Below are 24223 nucleotides of genomic sequence, written 5' to 3' on the forward strand. Positions count from 1 at the left end.
AAGGAGCACCCACAAGTGAGACAGTGCCCTGCTTTTGTCTGCCTTCTGCTCTCCTGTAATGTGTTTTTCTTCTTGAGGGTGACGGTGATATTGATGAATCTCCTGTATATGATGAAGAGTGCAGGGCAGAGCAGTCACAGATTCCATTAGATACCACCCGTGAGGTCAGCCACCAAGCAAAGCATGCTGATGGATTTAGCTCCAACAGCCAGGTATTCAGAATCAGGTGCGAGCTGGCAGGCAGGCAATTAATGTTTTACACAGAGGTATTTTGGGTATTAATAACACACTGAACATAAAAAGCACCCAGAAAGTATCAGCATTCCATTGAAAGGAGAATGGCTGAGAGCTATTTCCAAGAGGTGAAGGCAGCTCCTGGGGGCTTGGGATTAATTACAGGAGATCTATCACTCTCATTACCACAGGAAGTGGTAGCTGCTATTATTTAATTGGAGAGGTTGTTATTTAATTTCTTTTATATTCTGAAGAGCAATTAACAGAGTCAAGAGAGGTAGGCTTTAACACTAAAGCTTTCTCTCAGTGCTCCAGAGCTCAGGCTTACAAGATGCTTAAGGCATAAATTTTTACCTTGCTTCCTCCAGGTGGGACCTGGATTCTTACTGCAGGTTCTCAAGTCTCAGTTTCTACAGTTTCTCCTTAGAACCACAGCACCTAGTTTCTGGTTTCCACATGTTGCACAGTATCTTGGAGTTCTACAGGGTTCTGGGCAAAACCCTCCAGTTTTCAGTTAGTGAAGTTAGAAGGCCTTGTGTAAAGACTTACAAATTAGCATAAGCAAAAAAGCAGTTGATCAAAAAGAAGGCTGGAAAGCCCTTGGTTGAAGGCAACTAAAGCCTCCCACTGGTGCACGCAAGCATGCCCAGAGATTGCAGCCTCTCGGAATCCCTAGCCTTGTTAATGAAAGTGTTTAAGAACAGACTCAAAAGGAAACCTGAGGGCAATCTTTTTGGAATGTAAAAGACAACCCCCAGGACAAGAATGTTATGAATCCTGGCAGCTGCCTTAAAGAGGAAGATAGAGAAGAGGGCTAGGAGTGGAGGTCAGCCATGGGACATACAAGGAGCCACATGGTGGGAAGGAGAGCTTGAGAGAAAGAGTGAGGTCCAAAGGGTTAGGAACTGTGTGCTTAGAAAACAGACGAAAAAAATTATGCTTTCCTGAATCCCGACTTAAAGAAGTAGGCAGCCGCAACAGAATGATGTCTCCAGAGTGACTGTACTAGAGGACAGGGATTCTGGGAACGAAAAGTACATGATCTCCTAAAAGGGACCATTATTCTGACTAACAGCTCTAGCGTGGTTATGGTGCTCCCAACTTTCTAAGGAGTGATCCCTTAGCAAGGTCTGCCCAACTGGAATGTCAGGTGTGCAACCAGGCTAGAGAAAGAACTTTCCACAAAGAGCCCTAAATAACACCACTGTAATATAGTGACTCATTATAATTCTAAAATGCACCCTCCTGAGCAGGGATTTAAGCAACAATGAGACATGCCAAGCATGAAGTTGTGTGTAGAGCCACATGCAAAAGGGCAAGTGCAGAATATCTGTAAGTCTGCGCTATGCAAATGAACCCAAGTCCTCTGTGGCATAAGAGCCCTGATTCTTTGTGCATTAGGGCCCTTTGAGCTACTGAGCTTTCTCCCTGCTCTGGTCATCATTCTCTCTTGGAAGCATATCCTTTCTTAGAATGTTTGCTCACTTTGCTTGCTATTATGAATATCTCACTCCAGTTCTTTGTTTTGGGACACAAGGTTCTGATGTTCCAGGAGGACACACATTGAACCCTCATTTCAATTAGTATTGTTTGACCCACCTCGAAAAAACAGAAGTGCTCAGACCCGAAACTGCGTGTCTGAATCTTTCGTCTTTGATAGTTACAGAACACCCATTATTGTGGTCCTTATGGTTCCCTAATTATCACTCATTTTGATTCTTGGAAAATACAGAACTTTGAAAAATCAGAAAAATGACAGAGAATGTTTGTGTGTGTGTGTGTGTGTGTGTGTGTGTGTGTGTGTGTGTCTGTGTGACATATGCATACATTTGTGTGTGTGTGTGTGTCTGTGTGTCTGTGTGACATATGCATGCATTTGTGTGTGTGTGTGTGTGTGTGTGTGTGTGTGTGTGTGTGTGTGTGTGTTTGTGTGCTTGCCTATGATGTCATATGTGGAGGACAGAGGTTAATGCCAAGGTATCTTAGCCTTCCTCAATTACCTTTCCATTGTTTTTGAAACAGGATCTCTCACTGAACCTGGAGCTAGTTGTCTTACCTAAACTGACTGTCCAGTAAAGCCCCAGTGATCCATGAAACTGTCCCACAGAGCAGCAATTACAGATGTGTGCTGCTCTCCCTGGCTTCTCACAGGGTGCTGGAGATTCACACTCAGGTCCTCAGGCTTGCACAGCAAGCTTCTCACCTATTGAGCCATCACCTGACCTTAGAGTTCTTCTAATTCAAATTGTTCTCACTCTTGATAACAAAACCAGAAATCTGCTGCATTGCCTTGCCCAGCCTTGATGCAGGGGGAGGAGCTTCGTCCTGCCTCAACTTGATGTGCCATGCTTTGTTCATTCCCATGGGAGGCCTGCCCTTTCTAAATGGAGACAGGGAGGAGGAGTGGATGGGGAGGGGGGTAGATTGGAGGCAGGGTGGGGGAGGGAGAGGAGGGAAGGAAAACTGTGGTTGGTATGTAAAATAAATAAATAAAATAATAATTAGTAAAAAAAAAAAAAAAAAAAAAAAAAAAAAAAAAAAAAAAAAAAAAAACCAGAAAAAAAAGACAGAAAGCAAAAAGTGACCAGCCCAGAATTGTTGAGCTTGGTAATTGATGCTGGAATCCACAATCAAATTTTTCTCATCCCCAAAATGCAGTTCATTGTTTGACTGGAGGAGTGCATCTGGAAACAGTGCTGAGCAACTTTAGATCCCAGAATCTTAAGCTCTGATGTTCACATAACTCTCAGAGGGACCTTATTAAAATGCAATTGCTGGTTCAGTGGGTCTGAGTAAAAAGTCTGAGACGCTACATTTATAACAAGCTCAGGGTGATCTGGGTGCTTCTGGGTCACAGTGGCTCTTTGAATTTAGGAATTTAGGAAAAGATTGATGTAGATTAGAATAGCATGATCCTAAAGGGGATGCTCATTTATTAATCGACGTTTTTCCAGAATTCATTCTACCTTTTCTGACACTAGCACCTTTTCATTAAATAAGCAACCCCATCCATCGTTTTCCACTCCCTCCAATGGGTCCTTAATTTTATCCTGTCCTTCTTTATGCCAACACCCTGCATGTGAGCTATAAATCCAAATATTGGCTTTTGATCTAGATATGAGATTGGGACAAGATGTAGGCCTATGGTCCAAATGTGGGCTTGTGATGACAAGCAGCATTTTATGATAAAGATGGTGACTTTTTCTCCAGATGTAGGTTGTAAATAGGTGTGGGCCTGTGGTACAGATGTGGCCTTGTGATACAGGTGGACTTTGTGGTCTAGGTGGGTGTGGGCTTCTAATCCAGTTCTTGGATTTTGTTCTAGGGGGTCTGGAGAAATGGCTGAGTGGTTAAGAACACTGACTGTTCTTCCAGAGGGCCTGGGTTCAAATCCCAGCACCCATATGGCAGCTTACAACTGTCTGTAACTCTAGTTCCATGGAACAAGACAGCCATGGCAAAACACCAATGCACATAAAATAAAAATAAAATTGGTCTTTCAATGAGTTTTGGATAATTGTCATTGTTTAAGATGGTTGGTTACAAGTTGTTATTGTTAATGGTCAGGAAAAAGGCTAAACAAAGGAGATTAGATTTAAGGTTTTTGTTTGAAAAAAAGAAAGAAAAAGAAAAAAGAGGATTTAGATAAAAGATAGATTATTGAATCTGCTCTAAAAAAGATATAGAAATGATGGATAAAGGGTAGATTATTGAATATGCTCTGAAAAGAAAAAAGAGAGAATATAGATATAATAAGATTAAAAAGGTAGATTATTGAATCTACTTTTAAAAAGCAACTACTACTTTTAAATATTTTACATTGGATTGGATTTTTGTACATTGTATAAAAATATACATGTATATTGATACAAATTTGAGATTAATTTTGTTAGAAAATACTGTACATATATTTCTAATCTTGCTTAAGGTATTGTACCTATTCAGTTCATTTAACAAGGTAATATAAATTGCTAGTCCTTGAAAGTTATTATTACTGACTAATTAGGATACAAAGAAATGTAAGTTAGTAGTTAGGCATTACAATTGAACTTGTAGTTATATTAGGTATGTTTCTAAGGTCAAGCAGAGATATGTTTTAGAAAGACAGGTAACCTTCAAATACTTCGGAGAGCTAGAGAATATGGCATTTAAGATGTTTTAATAACAGATTTTTTTCCTGTTTTTTAATGACTATGAAACATGTCTGCCCCTGGCAGCACCAATCTACTTCAGAGAAGATGATGGGCATTGAAGAAACTCCATATGGAGTTTACTTTCATTGTGGCAAAAGTTAGCCACTGGGCAAGAAAGTGCCCTTGCATCGACTGCTGATAGTATGCTGTTCCAAATGGACAAGCAGGACACAAAGGAAAGGACTGCTGATCCTTACTAAGACAAGTGGGGAAGGCTCTTTAGAAAATTCTGCTTCACAAATGAGTCTGTCAGATATACTAACCCTATAGGCAAAAGAATGGATGTCCCAGTGTTGCAGAAGGACCTCGGGTGACTGTCCAGGAAGATAGCTCTTTCTGTCATAACTCATATTTTTTGGAAGTTGCTTGTTTGCACTTCCTCCTTACTCAGTTAATATTATTTCCTTCTCGAGTCTCTAAGGGAGTTGAAGATTAGATAGTTATAGTTATAGTTTTCCTTGTTAAGAAATTCAGAAAAGAAACTCACTAAGATCTGTGAAGTGTGTAAGTTTGAAAGACATCAAAAAATAGTTTTCAGTTGGTAATACAAGTTAGGATAGAAAGTGAATTAGGTACGTTTTGGACTTACCATAATAGGATAGCTAATGAAATATTTTCTCTGACTTTGTCAAAAGCAAATGAACTAGACATTGTTGATGTATTTAATGACGGTATATATTGTATATAGTTATTGTACTTATTGTATATAGTTTTTCTTATATTATAACTTTTTTATTTTAGACATAAAAAGGGAAATGCAGTGATATTTTACTTGTGCATCCCAATAAAGCTTATCTGAGAATCAGAGGAAAAAGCCAGCCACTAGATTAAACATAGAGGTCAGGCAGTGGTAGCACACTCCCTTAATTCTAGCATTCGGAAGGCAGAGATTCATCTGGATCTCTGTGAGTTCAAGGCCACACTGGGAACAGAGCCAGGCATGGTGGCACATGCCCTTAATCCCAAAAGTAGTTAACCATAGAGGTCTGGAGGTCTGTACAGACAGACAAGAAGTGATAGAGCTGGGTAGAAAGAGGAAAGTGATGTAGCTGGGTGGAGAGAGGAAGTGAGATGGCAGGGCACAGAAAGGATATAGGCGTGGGTATACAGGAAGTGGCTCTCTGGAGGCTGAGTAGTTGGTAAGGTGAGGTTGGCTGTGGTTTATCCTATTCCTCTGATCTCTCAGTTTTCACCCCAATATCTGACTCTGGATTTTTTATTAATAAGACTGTTTAGCAATTCATCTTACATCCTTCTGATGCAGGTGTGGGCTTATGGACCAGGCTCAACCAGTCTGTTCGTTCTAAACTCCTGGATATATGAGTTATTTTCACAGTCAACATCTGGCACCAGCTGTACAGATCAGAGGCATGCCAAAATTTGCTATTATCATCGAGGGGCATTTATTTGTTGTCTTACTGGACACATGGAAAGGTAAACATAAGTCTGAAGCCTGAAGAGCCACAACATTCTTCCAAAAGTACATCCTGAGAACTGCTTGTCTTGCTGGCAAGTCCATTCCTTCACTAGAGTCTGCTTCTTTGGGATTTTGTCAAAGACTAAAGACTAGCTTAGGCATTCATCCTCGTGAATTGTACAACTACTGGATTCTTGGACCTTCCATTGGTAGGCAGCCATTGCTGAACTAGCTGAACTACAGTCTGTAAGCCATTCTAATAAATCCCCCCTATTTATATATTCATGCTATAAATTCTGCTCCTCTAAAGAATCTTGACTAATACATGAGTTCTGTTATATACAGCGAGAAGAGTGTTGGTTATTGTAGTCTCTGTCTATCATGAAAGGATTGGTTTCAATAGTCAGTATCTTCTGAGACAGAGAAATTGGTTAGTAAGCTAGTCACAATCTTTGGAATCCTGTCAGTTAGACATTTTCAGGCCTTCCAGGAAAAGCTCACTAATTCCAGCTACCTCTGTAGAATCTCTCATCTCTGAGCTTTTGTCTCTCCAGTTCAATATGTAGAGTCCCAGGGACAGTCTTCACTGCTTAAGAGACCCACCACAGAGGTATATTGCATTGTATCTTCATAATTCTTTCTACATCATAACACTTTCTTAGAGGAGGGTCACCTTACTTAGCAAACTGGGGTTCAGATCCTGCCTTTGCATGACCCAAATACCTAACTTCCTGTTTTCAGACCCTCTCCTGCTACATCTGTAGAGCAGTCCAAGGAAACTATCATTAGCCTGTTTTTGCACAGATCAATTAAGGAGCTTGAGCAGGTTCAGAGGCTGTTGAGCATAGTTTCTTTCTCTTCACATTCTCTTATCTAGATTTTCATCTTTCTCTCTTTTGCCTTTCTGGCACACTCTACTTGCATCTTTGGAGGTTTGTGAAGACTCTGGTGCCTATCAGGTAGTGAGGTATGCATAGCCCTGTTCTTCTGCACGGATTGTCTATTTGTCCTTCAATGTGCTCAGATGTAAATTCAGTCAACCCAAACCTTATGCTGCAGGGTGTGTGTGTGTGTGTGTGTGTGTGTGTGTGTGTGTGTGTGTGTGTGTATGAGAGAGAGAGGAGAGAGAGAGGAGAGAGAGAGGAGAGAGAGAGGAGAGAGAGAGAGAGGAGAGAGAGAGAGAGAGAGAGAGAGAGAGAGAGAGAGAGAGAGAGAGAGAGAGAGAGAGAGAGAGAGAGAAGAATACAAAACAGGAAGCCACTGAATTTGTTTCTGAGAAGTAAGTTATGATATTACCCATGATTCTGTCCTTGGAGTCAACTACAACCTCTGCCTGGAATGTGTCTGCTGGCATCTGAGGCCTTTCCTCATGAATTCATAACTTCTCACTCCCGCATATGAACAGTGATGAACAAGGTGTGGGAAAATACTGAACAGTCATTTAGAAGGTGGAGGGAGCTTATCAGCTAATATGGATGAGACAGAAGACACATTAATCCTACTTTGCTGTCTGCTGTTCTCTAAACATTGTACTGCTAAGGACAGTGGGACAAAGGAGCTGCAGAAGGGTACTTTTTGGGCTCTCTTCATTATTTTATATTATTTGAGAAGATAGCATCTCAGAATGTAGCTGTGTGTTTAAGGGTGGTGGTTAGGGGGCATGAATCTCCTATGCTGTAGTATTACTACATAGGCCTGTGGGTTTACAGTGCTTAATCAGAAAGGCATTCCAACCATGCATCCCAACCGCAATCCATGTCACATGTCCTGGGAGAGTCATCTCACCTTCTTCCTCACTAGAGTCGTCCCTGAAATGAAATACAGAATTCATGAGAGAAAGCCTGAGCCGTACGTATTTTAAGATAAAAGGCAAACCAAAAGGGTTAGCGAGAAGCCACACCTGAAGGCAGACAGAGAATGGATGAGGAACCCAAAGGACTAAGCCACAACCCTCACTCTATTAATAATGAAACACTCTCCCTATTGGCCTCTGCTCACTCCTGTCTCTCTATAATTAGATGTAAAATGTAAATTAGACTCTATAGCTCCCCTGCTTAAAAGTCTCAAAAACTTTCCCTTATATTGGTGTCAATTCCCAACTCTGTAGCTTCCTGTACTTCAAACCGAATGCATTTCTTCTACTCCTTGAGCCTGGCAGCCTTTTGTGCACCACAGGTCTCCAGGTCTTTGTATCTTCTTTCTCAGAACTCTGCATGATCACATCTCTTCTCATGCAGGTACTCAACACTTCTATTACTTCTTTCAAGATGGCTTCTCTGAATAGCCCAGTATAACACAGGACTATCCTCAACTCTGTTAGATCATTTTGCATTCCCCTTCTCCTCATATAGGTTTTTTTATCCTTAAAGTTTCTTGTTTATTCACTCACTGTTCATTCTCAGTTTGTCTATTTCCCTCCTGATGTGCTTGGTATGTAAGAGATTCTCAGAAAATAATGTCTATAGAGGGTTGAGCTTCTTGGGTGGTCTTGCATGAGTTACTCAATCCCTTTGGGTCTCAGCTTCCACATTTAAAACTGAAGAGATTAGACAAGAACATACTTGAATATGCGAATTCTCTACACTGTAGCTGGATTTGTGAGTTAGAATTGGGATAGAGGAAACTATAGTTCATGGATGAGACGAAGGATGAGCTCTTGTGGTGTCAAAGATCTGGTTAGTGATGTAAAGCTGAATAAGAAAAAAATACAGCTGGTAACTCTAATCAAGTCCACAGTTATTGACTGTCAGTGTATTCAGATTTCACAAAAGGGAAATGCCATTCCGGCAGGTGATGGCTAAGAGGACATCATAGAAGAGCAGGTATATAGCATGGACCTTGAAAGGTGAGCTAATTCAAGGGAGTCCCATTATTTTAAATGCCAAAATACAATAAAATAATTTTATCTTGATTAATTTAAGAATATCCTCCCTTATACATGGATTTAGGGTGAAGGTAGTATGAAGAACTGGAGATTCAGTTACAGACAGGAAGGGTGATTGATCAGACAGAGTTATGATATCCAAGTCAACTTCAATTATATGCACTATATTGGAATGTATTGGAAACACTTGCACTAAAATAATTACTGTTTGCTGCAATTAAAGTTAATCTGTGCATACTACATTTTTATTCACAAAAGCTGACAGTCCTAACCACAGAACATCAGGTGACAATATTTGTCCTGTTAAGGTATTGTGTTCCCCCATGGGATTCAGAGTACAGTCCCAAGTTCATACTCAGAATATGGAAACTGTATTTTTGAACTCAGATTTGCTGATCTCTAACATACCAGGGTTAAGCACTAATGAGAGATATATATCTTCCTGTGCTGAAAGAGAGCTTACTCACTGCCTACTGTTTTCCTGTTAGTTCCCTTTCTACTCTCATAAGAATCTTACTTTTGTTTGAGGTTTTATGTGGTCACCTTTCCACTAAATGACTCATTGCCACTTAATATCTGTTCACAATGAGTGGACCAAATTTGTATCATAGCTGAAATAAGACATGTCTAGGTGTTACCAGCACCGGTCATCAGTTACCTTAAATTGCGATTTCATATTACTCAATACCAAGAGCCTGCCACTCTACTGCAGTTCAGTGTTCTTACACTCTGACCTCCTTATTGTCTCCATTTGTTAAATGAGAAAGTGAGATAGGCAACATCCAAACCCCTGGCCTGAGTGGATGGTGTCACCTAATCCTGTCCCATTCAGCCTCCTCCTGAAGGCTTTCCAGCTTTTTCCTCAGCCCTATTCTGCTCCAACCCATGTTCCTGCCCCCTTGTCTTGCAACTGACATGGTCCTTCCTGCTCTGTTGGCTATTTTCTCTTCTCTGAGTATCATGAGAATGATGACTATTTTTTGTTTGCTCCTATGGAAGCCCGGTGACTAGCATGCAGCAGCTACCAACAGTATTTAGTGGATGGGGCAACATAGGACAACAAAGACATACAAAGTAAGACTTCAAAGAAGACATAGGACACCAGAAAAGCTTATAGATCTTTAGGACCCCTGGGTATCTCTCTGCATCTGGCTCTGTTACAGACATCCCACTGAGCTTTTTAGAGGAAGCAGCTGAGAGGCCTCATTTCTCCCTGCCCCACATCACTGAATCCACATGGCCAATTCTGAGATCCAGAAGGACTCCTCTGTGAAGATTTCCTCTCACACTGAGTTAGAAACAGAAACAGTGATATCAGCCACAACCAAAGAACAAGCTGGTCTCCCCACTGCTAACCACCTACTGAGAGTCATTCAGGTCTGTCTCTCAGAGAAAGTGCTCCTGTCACATCTTATGTCTTGGGCCCCTGAACATTGGGTGACAGGTAAATAGATGCAACTTCTTTCGGGATAGGTCAACATCTTGTCCCAGAAGTGGCCATACTATTTCATGAACCCTCATGTTTATTGATTGAGATCCCAGACAGACAGATCTACATCTCAGTGGTCTGGAATTCTGTAACTTGTCCTAGGAGCCAATAACATTGGCTCTGCCTTCCAGTGTGTCAGGGGGGTGGGACCTGTTTGCTTACCATGTGTTTGCATGCACATGTGCGCACATGTGTTTGTGTGTATGATAGATATGACAATATTACAACAAAACGACAGTTAATAGCATTCCTGTTTGCCAGAAGGAAAAAGCCACAGCACTAACAATAGCTTGTCCGGAGTCACCCAATTAAAGCAGGGCAGAGCAGGCCTAATCATGCTGGGAACAGAATCAGTTTTGTGCTATGTGTTCTGACAACTGTTTTCAAGAGTTTTCTCACCTGTCTCTGGATTAACATCTGGCAAGTTCTTTATTATGAGCCAGTTTTCTGGGTAAGACTATTGAGATTCAATGAAACCAAAATTATACACAGCCATAAAACTAATGAGCAACAAAGTCCAAGTTCAAGTTCAAATGATTTTGACATAAATACACATTAAATGAATGTAAGTCAGTGAACTTATAACTTAGGTCCACTATCTGTGAAGTGTTTATACTCAATGATCATTAAAGATGCTTTCAAAATTTAACATTCTTGATTCTCCAGAGACAGAGGCAGAAAAGTATCCGAAGTTTGAGACAAGCCTGGGATACATAGCAAGACTCTATCTCAAAACAAAACAAAACAAAACAAAACAAAAACCCAAAAAAACACACAAATAAAAATAATAGGAAAAATCCTAAGGTATTAATTAATTTAATTATTTGACAAATATCTATTAAAACAAGGCAGTTTGGTAGACACTCTGGAAAATGGTAAACAAAATTAATATATACTCTCTATTCATTACAGTTACTACCGAACCAGAAGCAGATGAGAAATGGACAAGAATACATTGTTAGTAGTATTTTGCCAGAGAGGGAACCAGGCTTCCCGTGAAGAAGTTAAAAAGATGAACAACCATTTCATGGATGGTGGAGGAAGGAGGGGGCAGAATGGGCAACTAATAACATAAACTCTGGAGAGACATGTCAACATGGAGGCCAGGGGACAAGCATGGGTCACATCACAGAGAACAGTGTCACCACATCAAGGGAATGAATGGGCTTTGCCTGGTTCTGAAAACAACCAGAAGGACTGTCGGAGAAAACTGAGTAAAGATGGCCACCACTAAACACACAACACCTCTGTGCTTTTGAAGAAGTAGCATAACCTCTCTTGTTCAGTCCTCCTTTGGTAAATGTGGGTAATAATGCAACCTACCTCCTAAGGGTCACAGAGAGAATTCCTAGCATGTTGAGCAGGGGCTTTACGGCTCCAGAAATCATTGTTGTTTTTTCATTGTAGTTTGGTCACCATCATGATCCTCCTAGCTTAATGACATCATCCTCATTCTATGTGGTCGAGGAGTCTAAGACAGCTTAAGAGCCTAAAGCCTCCCTACACAACTGGAAGATTTTCAAATATGGCAGTATTCAGAACAATTCGCTGGTCAACTTCCTCTATACCAGGCCTGCAGAGATGGCTTCCAGGCATGTTGAAGTGGTTCAGGGAATGTAGAAACATTTTTGCTTGGGGTACAGGATTATCAGGGGAGGGTCCCTGGAAATAAGGCAGATACAGTCTTCAGGCTGAGTTCCTGACATGCAGCCCAGCCAGGAGCCATGGAGAGAAGAACTAAACAGCAAGATCAGAGTAGAAAGGCATAAGTCTTCAGGATGTCAGGAAATATATTACTTGCATTCCAATAGAAGTCTATTAGTAATGGATGACTCCAAGAACAACGCATTCAATACCCAGCTCAATAAGAATGAGTCTAAAGATGTTCAGTATCTGATCCCATTACTATTACACAACCTCAAGGAACAGGTTTCCATGGAGCTGAGTGCTAGGTACCACTTAAAAGAATCATGTTAGTGAGGAAGACAATAGCATAGTTTTCTGTCACTTCTCATGGGCCACATAGCTTTAAACTTATCACTACTCACCAAGCCTGTTCTTCAACAGATCACAAATAACATGGACTAGATAATAAAAAAATATCAATAAGGAAAGCCAAGCATTGTGTGCTGCGGGCCACAGGAATATATTATAAGAACTCAGCTGGTTATGGCAAAGTCACTACCTGGAGGAATCAGGGAATTCCTCCAGAGGAAGCCAAATCCCAAGGAGTTTTTGGTGTTACTTGGCTTGTTATATATCAGCTGTCTTCTGTTATGAAAATCATGTGTGCCTTCATAGTTTTCCCAATTGACTTTTCCCTAAGAAGGACTAACAGTGTGGACTGATCACATTCCACTCTGGACATACACATTCCAGGTATTTGGAGAACAGCCTCAGGAAAGGCTTTCTCTGGAATCAGATATCTGCCTTGGCCACTTTCAAGGACTAGCAGTAATAACAGTCCACATGCAAGTCTCCCAATTTAAGGTAAATTCCACAAGGAGACACCACCTAGGTCAGTTGGACATTAAGTAATAGCTTTACACAATTCAGCTCAGACCCTCCTTTCTTATAGCCTTACTAACTTTATAGACCGCTAACTCCTTACCTAACCACTTCTAGGAATATTTAGATAACCTTCTGCACTGACAGCTATGCTCAGCCAGAACCCCAGTTCAAGCCTCCCTGTAATTATCATCATTGGCAGCATCCGGCCAGGTCCATCACCGGATGGAGGAAAGTACCTTATCAGAGATACCGCTGTACTCTCTAAGAACAGACTTAATCCAGGCTACCTGTTTGAGAAGGCCTGGCGGATGTGCCAATTAAGCCTTACTTCCTCCTTTCCCAAACCTTACCTCCAGTTCCAGATCTCCCTTTAACTATCACCAGAGGCATCTAGCTGTACACAGGTTGCCTAGCAACTGAGCACACTTTCCCCCACCCTGCAGAAAAACGGCAGATAGCTTGGACAGACAGGAGCCACAGGAAAAAAAAGAAGACAGTTTTATTTTCTCCCATTGACCTAGCAACTTATGGATTCTTAACATTTTCTACTAATCACATTTAAGACTATAATTGAGCACATAAGATTCCCTCTTCTTAGATATTACCTGAATTTAGCCTTTAGTTAATTCATTTCCCCATTGGTCACTTCCCTTTGGGGTTTCAAATGATAATTAATGGTTATTGGCTCCCTATGTGATTCTTATCACCCCTCCGTTTGACCCTGGAAGCCTGGCTTTATATACCAGGAGTTCCAGGGCACGGGGAGAGAGAAGAGAAAAGAGAATGGAAGAACTAGATGGGTAAGAACTTGGGAGGAACAAAATGAGATGGGGAAGAACTAGATGGAAGGGCTAGAAGAGAGTACTAGAGGAACGAGATGGAAGATGAGGAAGAGTCAGATGGGGAAGAACAAGATGAGGATGAACGAGATGAGGAGAGAGAAGGAGATGGGAGAGGAGCTGATATGGGAAGGAACAAGATGGATGAGAACGTAGAAGGGGCAGAACTAGATGAAGGAATTAAGATAGAACCTAGAGGGGACCGCAGACAACTGTAGAGAGAAATCAGGCTAGAAATGAGCTAAATACGAGAACAGAATATAAGCTTCTAACTGACTCAGAAGAATAAAGTGTATGGACTAAGGAGTTTCGTGTACATAGATTCATTTCTTCTCATCAAAGATTAATTATCAGCTGGTTGTAGATTCTTCCTGGACCCTGGGAGGGGACTATTGAGGGGCTGGACCCCCGTAGTCCCCGATAATTGTGTGGACTTATAATCCAGGCACTTAGGAATTGCAGGAAGGAGAATTTGTGATTTCAGAATAGCACAGACAATGTGAGGCTTGTTCTCAAACAGACAGACAGACAGTCCAAGCCCCAAACAAAACAAAACAAGCAATAAAGGCTCAGAAAGGAAGATCTGAGTTCAAGCCCTTGCTCTGTCCTCAGTTTGGCCTAGACTCTGTTCTCTCTCTCTCTCTCTCTCTCTCTCTCTCTCTCTCTCTCTCTCTCTCTCTCTCTCTCTTTGTGTGTGTGTCTCTCTGTCTCTCTGTGTCTCTTCCTCTCTCTGTCTCACTCCCTCTTCAGTACCAAGAATTTCATGGCTCCTTCATGCCATTTCTGGCTTGTTTCTATGTCTGTGCTATTCTGGAAGTAGGAGAGGTTCCTAATGCATGGAAAAGGAGAGTGTGGTTCAGGTCAGCAAATGAGTCAATCTTCCAAATTAGCAAATGACACCAGTTTTATAATCACATGATTGGAATTGTCAGAAAGAGCAACGTAGCTCAGGCCTGTGAGAATATATAGGCCATCAGCTTTCAGTAGCCCTGGACTGCCTATGGAGGTATGACACACCTCCAGGTGGTGAGAGTGCATGTAGAAGCTGGCTGACGAGTCCAGACAGAAGAGACAAGAGAGAAAGACTACCTAAAGGCTGCAAAAATTTAAGCCCTTTTTCCTTTCCTGTCTTTATGGAGTCAAATACAAAAGACACAAATTCTTACTGTGTCCTAGTCTATGCATGAGAATGCCCATGTCTTACAGAGAATAAACATAACCACAGTTGTAAGTCCATCTCTACTGTTTACTGGTTCTGTCATTCTGAGGAACTCATTCAACTTCTGTGATTTCCAAGATCTGCAGACTATAAACCAATAGTCACAAAGTCCCACTCTTCCTAGTGCAGGCCCCAGATCAGTGGCACCCATATCACCTGGAAACTTTTAGATGTATAGTCCCAGGTGACGCTCTAAAATTTGTTGATCTGAAAACTACATCTTGTCAAAATCCCAGGTGACCCTGGAGTCTCTCAAGGTTGCAGATGTCTTACATGAAACTTTGTTTCTCTCAGTGTAGCCAGCTATACCAAAATGATCCCAGTGTGTGAAATGCGGATTCCCAACACACAAAATGTAAAAGGTCCAGTGGGGACCCTGGGATTGAGACTTTCCGCTGGTTATTCATGTATGCTGAAGGAAGGTCGTACCTAAGTCACTGTGTATACCGGGCTTAGAGAGCCCATGGGAAATAGGCTTGGATGATTGAATGCCTCTGCTCCAATTTTGCTGTGGCAAAAATTAATTCAAAAGTGAAAATTCTCCTATAAACTATAAAGCCTGATTCACATGCAAAGGACAGTTCCCACCTATGTGAAGACTGGAAACAGGGTGAGATCAATGCCTGGCTCAAAGACTAGTGAGAGGACAGAAGGACAGAGGGAATGTGGAAGGAACAAAGGAGAAAAGAAATCGGGCTTTAAGGTAAGTGTGTGTGTGTGAGAGAGAGAGAGACAGACAGAGAGACAGAGAGAGACAGAGGCAGAGAGACAGAGATACACACAGAGAGAGACAGAGAAACAGTGAGATAGAGAGAGAAGAGGAGGAGAGACAGAGGGACCAAAGAGGAAGGAAGGAAGCAAGTAAGAGAGGGAAGAAGGAAAGGAAGGAAGGAAGGAGACAGGAGTAGGAAATGGATGAGGAAAGAAGAAAAGCAAAATCAAAGAACAGGATTTAGAGCAGCAAAAGTGATAGAATGAGTCATACATGCACATTCTCCAAAGTCCTACTATGAGCAAGAATATGTTTGTCTATCTTAGTATATCTTTGATTTTAAAATCCACTAAAATGAAAAATAAATTTTGAGAAACCAAGTCACTTAGACTCTGTTTCTACCTTTGGTTGCACAGGAGGGATAATTAGCTAATGGAGGCTACTCTGGTGAATTTGGACACTACTTTTATAGGAAGCAGTCTGAGATAAGATGGTCTAGGATAGAAAGCCAAGCCTGGGTTTCCTTTCCACTTTCAAGTACTTGGGCAGGAAGCATCATCTCCAGCTTTCCATAGATTCTGTATTCCTTAGTCCACTCAACAATGCTTGTAACATTTCAAAAGCTAAATGGCAAGTAGCTCTTTTTCTCTCTAGGATCATTCTAGAACATCCAGATCTAGGGCATCCTCCTTCCCCATAACTGTACTCAAGTAGCATCACTCTCACTCTCTCCTTCCTTCACCAGCATCACCTACTTTTGTGGAACATTGAACCCATTAAGAGTGATTTAGCAGGGCTCCAACGCAGCTTGTCAATACTGTGGCCTGCTTCCAAGCAAGCCCACGGTGCTATTGGAAGACTGAAGAATAAGTGAATGAAGGGCCAGTGTCCAGTAGGATAGAGACACAGTCTACTCTCAAGGGCAAAGGTTCACTGTAGTGGTCTCAGATTCCATCTCAAGACCCAAAGCTCTCCCTGCCCTTGTCAAAGCAACTAGTTCCTTCAAGACCATAAAAAAGGTGTCCTGACTCTAGAAATGCCTAGTCATACCACCTACTAAGTTGTAAATTTGTCACTTGAGATACAAAAGAAACAAAAATAGTCCTCTTCCATAAACAGGTATCTGAGAACAGAAGCCTCAAACAGACCAGCCTTTCTTGTTTCTTTCTAGAAAGAGTATTCTTATACTAGCCGACACTGCATCCAAACCCTCCATCAATGAATGCACAAGTCTCTTTGAGCAAGCTTTGAGGATTGTTCTCTGCATGTCTGACTTTCGTTCTATAAAATAGAGATCAAAATAGTTACTTTCTGGCATTACCAAAAGAATGCCAATCCCCCTGCATAGGACTTGACACTAAGTGGGCCAGTGATACACTCAGTTCTGCCTCCATGGCTTGCACATTCTCCTGCATGATTTTTTTCCATGACATTCCTTCTTGCAATTCTGAGCTTGTCCCATTTCTCTCTGGAAAATCCTTACTTTGTAAGATTCAGATGAAAAGCCGCCTGCTTAAGCATTCAGGAGTGCCCACCTTGTAAACTTAAGTCCTGTCCTCACATTGGAAACAAGCACATCCCACTTTCCCAAGGGGAAAATCATTGATCCACGAAGAATCTGATCAGATGCTTGCTCCGCCCGTGGGACATCATTTTGAAGTGATTTTATGTGAGAGATCACATTGTATTGATCTGACAGGATGCCAGAAGCCCAGAATGTTAAAATGTCCATGCTAAAGTGCAGAGATAAATAAATGCACCCCAAGATATTTATTATTATTATAAATAAAAATATGGGACTTTCTGTTTATTAATCCTTGAGGAGATCCACCAGTCAGGGGAGTTCAGAAGGATCATGAATAAGGAGAGAGTCCAGGTCTGGGGAGCCAGGCAGAAGGTTTCTATCTTTGAAACAGGGGCCTTCTGGATTAGAGCTAGGGGTACCATTGTTAATGGAATTCAGGATGGGATGGTCCATCAATGTTAGTGCACAACTTAGAACATTGCCCTTGCTTATCAAGGGACCAGGCATCATTAGAAGATGCTAAGTCCATCTCTAATGTTCATACTTTCTCTTCCACTCACGCACTGATTTCCTTTTTGCTAGCAAGAATGGGGATTCTCTGGAAAAATAATTATTGTGTGTGATCCTTAGCCTAGGAAGACTTGCAGACTTGCTCTGTGCCAGTTAGCAAAGACTGGAAGAAGAAATCGGGCAATAGCAAGAGTAAAGAGTTACATGATATCTGTTGGATGCAAAGCCTCTGCAAGGCACTTTCTATGACGTCAATGAGTTGTCCAACTTCTATGACCCATCATCATTCCCTCTTACAGGGAATGGAGATAGTATGTACAAAAAGCCTAATGAATAGAAGTAAAAACACGAAAATACAGTGATCAGTGCTTTGATAGACCTCTTTATTTCATGGAATGGCTGTCATTTGACTCTCTTGTATGTTTCATGCACCCTCACAGGAAATTTGTATAGATACAACTAAGTCTCGTCATCCACATGTAAGATTCAGTGAGGTAAGTATCAAGAGCTCAGGTTTAAGGTGAGATAACTAAGGTTCAGAGAGTGTCTGTTTCCCTCTTAAAGACACACAGCAAATGAATATTCAAGCAATGATTATGAAACCTGTATATGCTTTGCTCTGAGAGTTTCAGGCATCCAGATTCCATATAGGAGTAGTAAGGAAAACTACATTTAAAACATCAAGAAGCAGGACTCTGTCATGAATGAAGACATACTCTCTGAATCTGAGCTCCAAGACTTGCTGGCTATATGTGTTTGAGTAGGCTCCTGAACTCTGCTGTGCCTCACTTTGCTTATATGTAAAACAGAGATTAAAAATCATACTCAAAAAGATTATAAGAACCAGAGGACAGACTATCTCTTTTAAGACTGTATCTTCTATATAGTGCAGGGAGGTTGCACCCATGAAATCTCATCAAATTGTGATCTACACAAGACCTGCACAATGACAATACTAGTTAACAAATACCAATGTAGAAGGGGGAAATCCCACATGACCCCATCACAAAATGAAAAGCTATAGGCAATTAATGACTGCAGAGAGAGGGACAATTAGTCCTTCCCTGGGATGAGCCTACTACAGTATGATTAACCAATCCCAAGTGCTCAGCCTGAAATCCTATACCTATGAGCAATGCTAAATGGGTTCAGCAAGTTACATTTATATATTTAATTGTGTGCATGTAAGCAATACTGATAATTAATATTAAATATTAATTAATAAAATACAGTGCATGTAAAAGGATGGCTTAGAGGTAGAAGAGGGGAACTGTGGGGGTGGGAACAGGATAGGTGGGAACAGGATAGGTAACAGGGAGTTGAAGAGGATCACACATACATATATGTGTGAAATGCCATAATGAAGCCTATTAGTTTGTGCAATGAATAGATGCTAATAAAAATCAAAGAAGGTCATGCTCAGAAGATGCTCAGACTAGGACTGACACTATGTAGATGGCACATAACTATTCATCAGTTAGGTATAGAAGGGGAAATACAGAGAAGTAAACAGTGCCCTAACTTCCCTGGTAGTAGCAGACTACAGATCTCAGAAACCTCGGATCTCGTACAGATGGACACTCAGCCACATCTATGGAACAAACCAATTGTTCTTTTGAATCAGAGAACAACAGCTCAGTTAAGGAGGGCAAGGCACAGAAGGAAGCCTTTATCTCAATTTAGTGAAGAGGAAGTTAAGAGTCGGGAAGAGTGAGGAGATCTGCATGTCCACTTGCTAAGAAAAGGCAGATATGTGATGAGATCTCCTTGAGGTCAGCTTCTCCAGCAGTCATTCTTGTCCAGGACCCAGCAATCCTCCAGGAAACTGAGCTCTTACTGTGTGTGTTTTCTCTGTGCCCCAGTCACTGTTGCACCGAATGTGTCTGGACCGGCCTGAGTCACTCTCAGCCGTCACATCTTTTTAAATGCTGCATTTGCATCCTTCACCTGGAAGGCGCTGACTAATTATAAAAACTGAAAAAAGAAAATTGGTTCACGGTGACAGGCTGTGTGCTGCATAATCAGAGCAGGGTGAATCACAGTAGATTCAGATGTGATATTACACAAGTCCACATGAGGAAAGATGAGCCACCAATGGCCAACCGATGACAGAGGTAAAAATTGTGGCAGCACAAGTAACCACTGGGTTTGGAGCCATCTGACATCTACTTGTCGCTCTTGCTGCAGACATCCTCAGATTCATCTTCTGTTCTTGTATGAATCAGTGACCAGATTAGTCGTGCATGGGTATGACAATTTAGAGCTATGTGTTGTACTTTCTTCTGAAAGCAGAAGAGTCCCAGTGTAAAGGTAGAGGGCTGTGAAGTCAGGCAGGGTTTTGGATCTGATCACTTCAAAATAATAAGATATATATTTTTCTGTTAGATAGATTTGATTATTATATGTAAAGTTTTAAAGGTGCATTCAGAGTATACTCTATGCTCTTAAATGTCATGTTTTAACTAATTTTTTCCAACTATAAATTGATTGTGGTAGTTCCTAATTTTGAAGAGTAAATAAATATCAGCAAGCTTATAGCTTGGCATTTTGAATTATTGGTGGAGATTTTGAAACTAAAATTATGAACATCAGCTAATCTGCTTAGTTATATAGAGTATGAATTTTGTTCATTAATTTTGATTGGTGAAGTATATTAGTTAAAATTACATGATACAAAAATAATCTTTAATAATTCTTCTCCTACTTGTATCTGAATCCAGATGCCATTACAGGCTGAAATTACATGTACTAAATAATAATAAAATAAAATAAAGGAAAAGAAAGAGCTGAGGACTTTGGAGTGACAGCACTTGCCAGGTGGGATCCAGCCTTGTTTATTACTTTCGATCTCGACACATAACTTTGTTCTGAGTCGTGAGTTCCTATCTGCAAACAAAGACAGTGATGTGACCTTCCTGGGACAGAGATCAGAGGAGTCAGTTAAAAAAACAGACATAAAGCTAGAAGCTTGTAACTGGCACACAGGCCTCTCCTCTTACCCTGATAATGTAGACTCCAAACTCCCCTTCTCCAGGAGCGGACAGATAATTATAGCCCAACTGCTACTTATTAACCTCTGTTTTCTACATAATTATATCAACTCTCTAATTTGCATTTATGAACACAAAATAAAATAGTTAATTGCATTTTTTTCTAGTTGCATTTTTAAATTCACTGTCACCAAGATACAGGCTTAACCAATGTAACAAAAGTGCCATTATAGGACAATTATCACCCCCAATGTGTCAAAACCAGAAAAGTAAAGGGCTGTAGCCATCCTGGACCACTCACAGGGATGAGCCTTCAACACCCAGTCCTCCCAGTTCATGCCTCCCTCCTGTTTGCCTGGAGACTGTCTCTCTTAGGCTGGAGGAAATACCACACCCTAAACTGATTTTTAACATAGGACTGTGTTTTATTTGGGGCTTCTGAACAATTCTCTGTAGGCTTGTGAAGTTTGGATTAATCATCAAGTCCTCCCCCACAATTTTCTAATTAATTCCATAGGAGAAGCTGCTCTGATCAATTTACAGACTTCATTGTATTTAGTTAATTAAGAAATTGAAGCCATGGATTTTGTCATTACTACAGACAGGCAGCCCCAGCTGACCTGGAGTGATGTTTGATGAGTTGTTACGAACCTAGAAAAATGAGGTCCTGACCACAGCCCTTTACTAAACTGTGATTGATCCCGGAGACAGACTTGAACCTGGCTGAGATAAACAAGCATTCCAATGCACTTTAAAGTGTGCCGCAGAAAAGCCACCAGGTCTCATTCTTGTGCAGCATTGGCAAGAGAGAAGCTGAGCAATGGCTGAGAGCTTGATTTGAACTCTTATTCTGCTGCTGCTGAAGAGCTGTGTGATCTTCAGGAAGTTATGGAGCCCTCCAGCAACAGTTCCCCGTGGGCACATTGTGGGCAGTGTGTGGATCTGAAGAAAAGGAAATCACTTAGCACGATACTTGTTCCACAATCAGGGACTGAAAATTTCTATCAGCTCTGCCATCTTCACCACTGAGGGCTTTCACAGTAAATATTATTTTCTTATTTATTTTTGAAACTCTCATATACAAGTACTATATTTACATTTTTTGGTTGTTTGAAGAAAATCTATTTGTTTATTTTTATGTAGGCTTTAACTAAAGACATATGCATTCAGATCACTAGGATTTATATTGTTTTAAATAAAAGGCTAATGCATGTATTATTTTATTCATATTTTTATTAATCAATTTATTTATTTTACATCCCGACTCTAGCCTCCCCTCTCTCCTCTCATCCCACTTTCTGCCCCTTTCTTTTCCTCCTTCCCCCTTCTCAACCCATCCCTCCTCTGTATCCTCTCAGAAAGGGGCAGGCCTCCCATGGGCTTCAGCAAAACATGGCATATCAAGCTGCTATAAGACCAAGCACCTCCCCCTCTTTTCTGACTGGGCAAGGCAATGTAGCATGAGGAATAGGTTCCCAAGAACTAGTCAAAGCAGAGTTCCCATGAGCCAGGCTAGTGCTTTCTGTGGGTTTTCCTGCAATGTTCTTGACCCTATGTTTCCTACAATCCCTTTTCCTGCTCCTCAGCAGGAGTATCCAAGCTTGGCTCAATGTTTGGTCTAGGGTCTTTGAATCTGCCTCCATCAGTCACTGGATGAAGGCTCTCAGATGACAACATGGATAGTCATCAACCCGATCACAAGGGACGGTTAGTTCAGGCTATGCATCCACTGCTGCCAGGAGTCTTAGATGGGGCCATCCTTGTAACACTGCACTCTCCATCTCTAATTCCTTCTACACCCTCCTCAGCTGCCTCTCAAATTCATCTATTTATACACGCATGTATGTATACACAGTATGTGTATGAACCTATGTATATATACATACCAGCATATGACCTACTTATTTAGTGTTGCTCATGTACACATCTTTAGGGCTGGCCACGCAGTATTGGATAACCTATTAGGAGACTCGTCGTGGGAACAGTCAGATTCTCACTCTTTCTGCAGCCATCAATCTCCTGTCACTCTTTAGCCAGCCATGGTGCCTTGTGAGATATACCCTTTAAGCAATGGCAGGTCAACTGGTGTGACTGCACGTGGTCTTCCTTAGGCAGCCATATTGCGGAGATTTCATAGGTGCAGCTTGCTTGTTATGTACAGAAGACACTAGCTCTCAGCTGATGTCCTGGTCCACTGACTTTTGGGAAATGATTAGAAAATGAGGCTGTGTTTCATCTCGTACAAACATAGAAGTGGTTCCTCAGAGCATGCGTGGAACTCTGCAAACATTGCAAAGGTGACACAAGGTGAATAGAAAGTTCATGCCCTTTCAATGAGCTGATGATTCCTCAAGTAAAGCTACAGATGTTAGTAAAGCACACTACAAAGGAATGTCTAGTAGTATGTGAGATGGTCTTTAAGCCTTGTACACTAACCTCCTATTTCTGTAACAGTATCGTTCTCTTATACATTTTAGTTGCCTTTAATCTTCCATAATTTTATACACACATAGTATACTTCTTCCATATATATTTAAAATATAAAGCTTTCGTTTAAACTGCTGTATTTATGGCAGAAAATAAGTTGAAGATTCACATCTCAAGGAAATAGCTATTCAGGACATGCATGCATGCTAATTGTCTATGGCTTTGTATAAATTTATCCTAAATTTAGTCGTTTCATGTAAGCTTTTGTTGTCCCACTGCTTTTGTAGGTCAGAAGTCAGAGAAGGACAGGGTTTAGCTGAGCTTGCTTCACAGTCCCCTGGGAGGGACTAAGATACTCTCAAGGCTGTAGTGGGCCAGGCTCTGCATCCAACCTCTGTGACATGGGGCTATGCAAGCAGCAAGAATGGAATAGTTAGTGAACACAGACACCAGGTCCTTGCCATGTGGGCCTCCTCCTGGCATGCTCACATGTTCAATTCACTTTTACTATGTGCTTAAATCCAGGTTCCCTAAGGAAGGAAGAAGTTACCAAAAACAGGTTCATGATTGACATCTCAGAGTCTGTATCTATGCACATGACAAAGTCATGAAATTTATATTTAAACATAACCAATATTGGAAATGCCTTTGCTGAGCACACCATCTCCAGGAGGAAAAAAGGCTGTTTTGGAATTTGGGAAGCTGACAGTATAGTGACTTCTGGTCTCACCGTCTTCTTTCCTCCTCCTGCTCCTCCTCCTGCTCCTGCTCCACCGGTTTGAGCAAGCCTTCTACACCTATGACACGTCTTCACCCAGTATCCTGACACTTACAGCCATTCGCCACCACGTCCTGGGAACTATCACCACGGACAAAACGATGGACGTCACGGTGACCATTAAGTCTTCCATCAACAGCGAACCAGCCTTGGTCTTGGGCCCTCTGAAGTCCGCACAGGAGCTGCGGAGGGAACAGCAGCTGGCAGAGAATGAGACCCGCAGGCAGGAGAGGGAGAAGACCGGCAGGGCCAGGCCTCCCGGGCAAGAGATGGTGGACGAGTTACAGGGCCCCTTCTCCTACGACTTCTCCTACTAGGCCCGGTCTGGAGAGAAAATCATGGTCACACCCTCATCCAAAGAGCTCCTCTTTTACCCCCGGTCCATGGAAGCCATAGTCAGTGGAGAAAACTGCCCAGGGAAGTTGATTGAGATCCATGGGAAGGCAGGCTTGTTCCTAGAAGGCCAGATCCACCCAGAGCTGGAGGGAGTCGAGA

The 24223-nt window shown here is 41.6% G+C and overlaps 1 long non-coding RNA gene across 1 annotated transcript; it reads right to left on the bottom strand.

Annotated features, from left to right (window-relative positions):
• Positions 1-7263: 7263 nt before the first annotated feature.
• Positions 7264-23414, bottom strand: LOC131921133 (uncharacterized). Its single transcript, XR_009381853.1, has 2 exons — positions 22521-23414; positions 7264-7652 (listed from the first exon to the last, which is right to left on the bottom strand). It is a non-coding gene; the product is annotated as an uncharacterized LOC131921133 (long non-coding RNA).
• Positions 23415-24223: the final 809 nt, after the last annotated feature.

This window comes from Peromyscus eremicus, chromosome 10 (assembly GCF_949786415.1).
Source record: "Peromyscus eremicus chromosome 10, PerEre_H2_v1, whole genome shotgun sequence".
NCBI classification, from domain to species: domain Eukaryota; kingdom Metazoa; phylum Chordata; class Mammalia; order Rodentia; family Cricetidae; genus Peromyscus; species Peromyscus eremicus.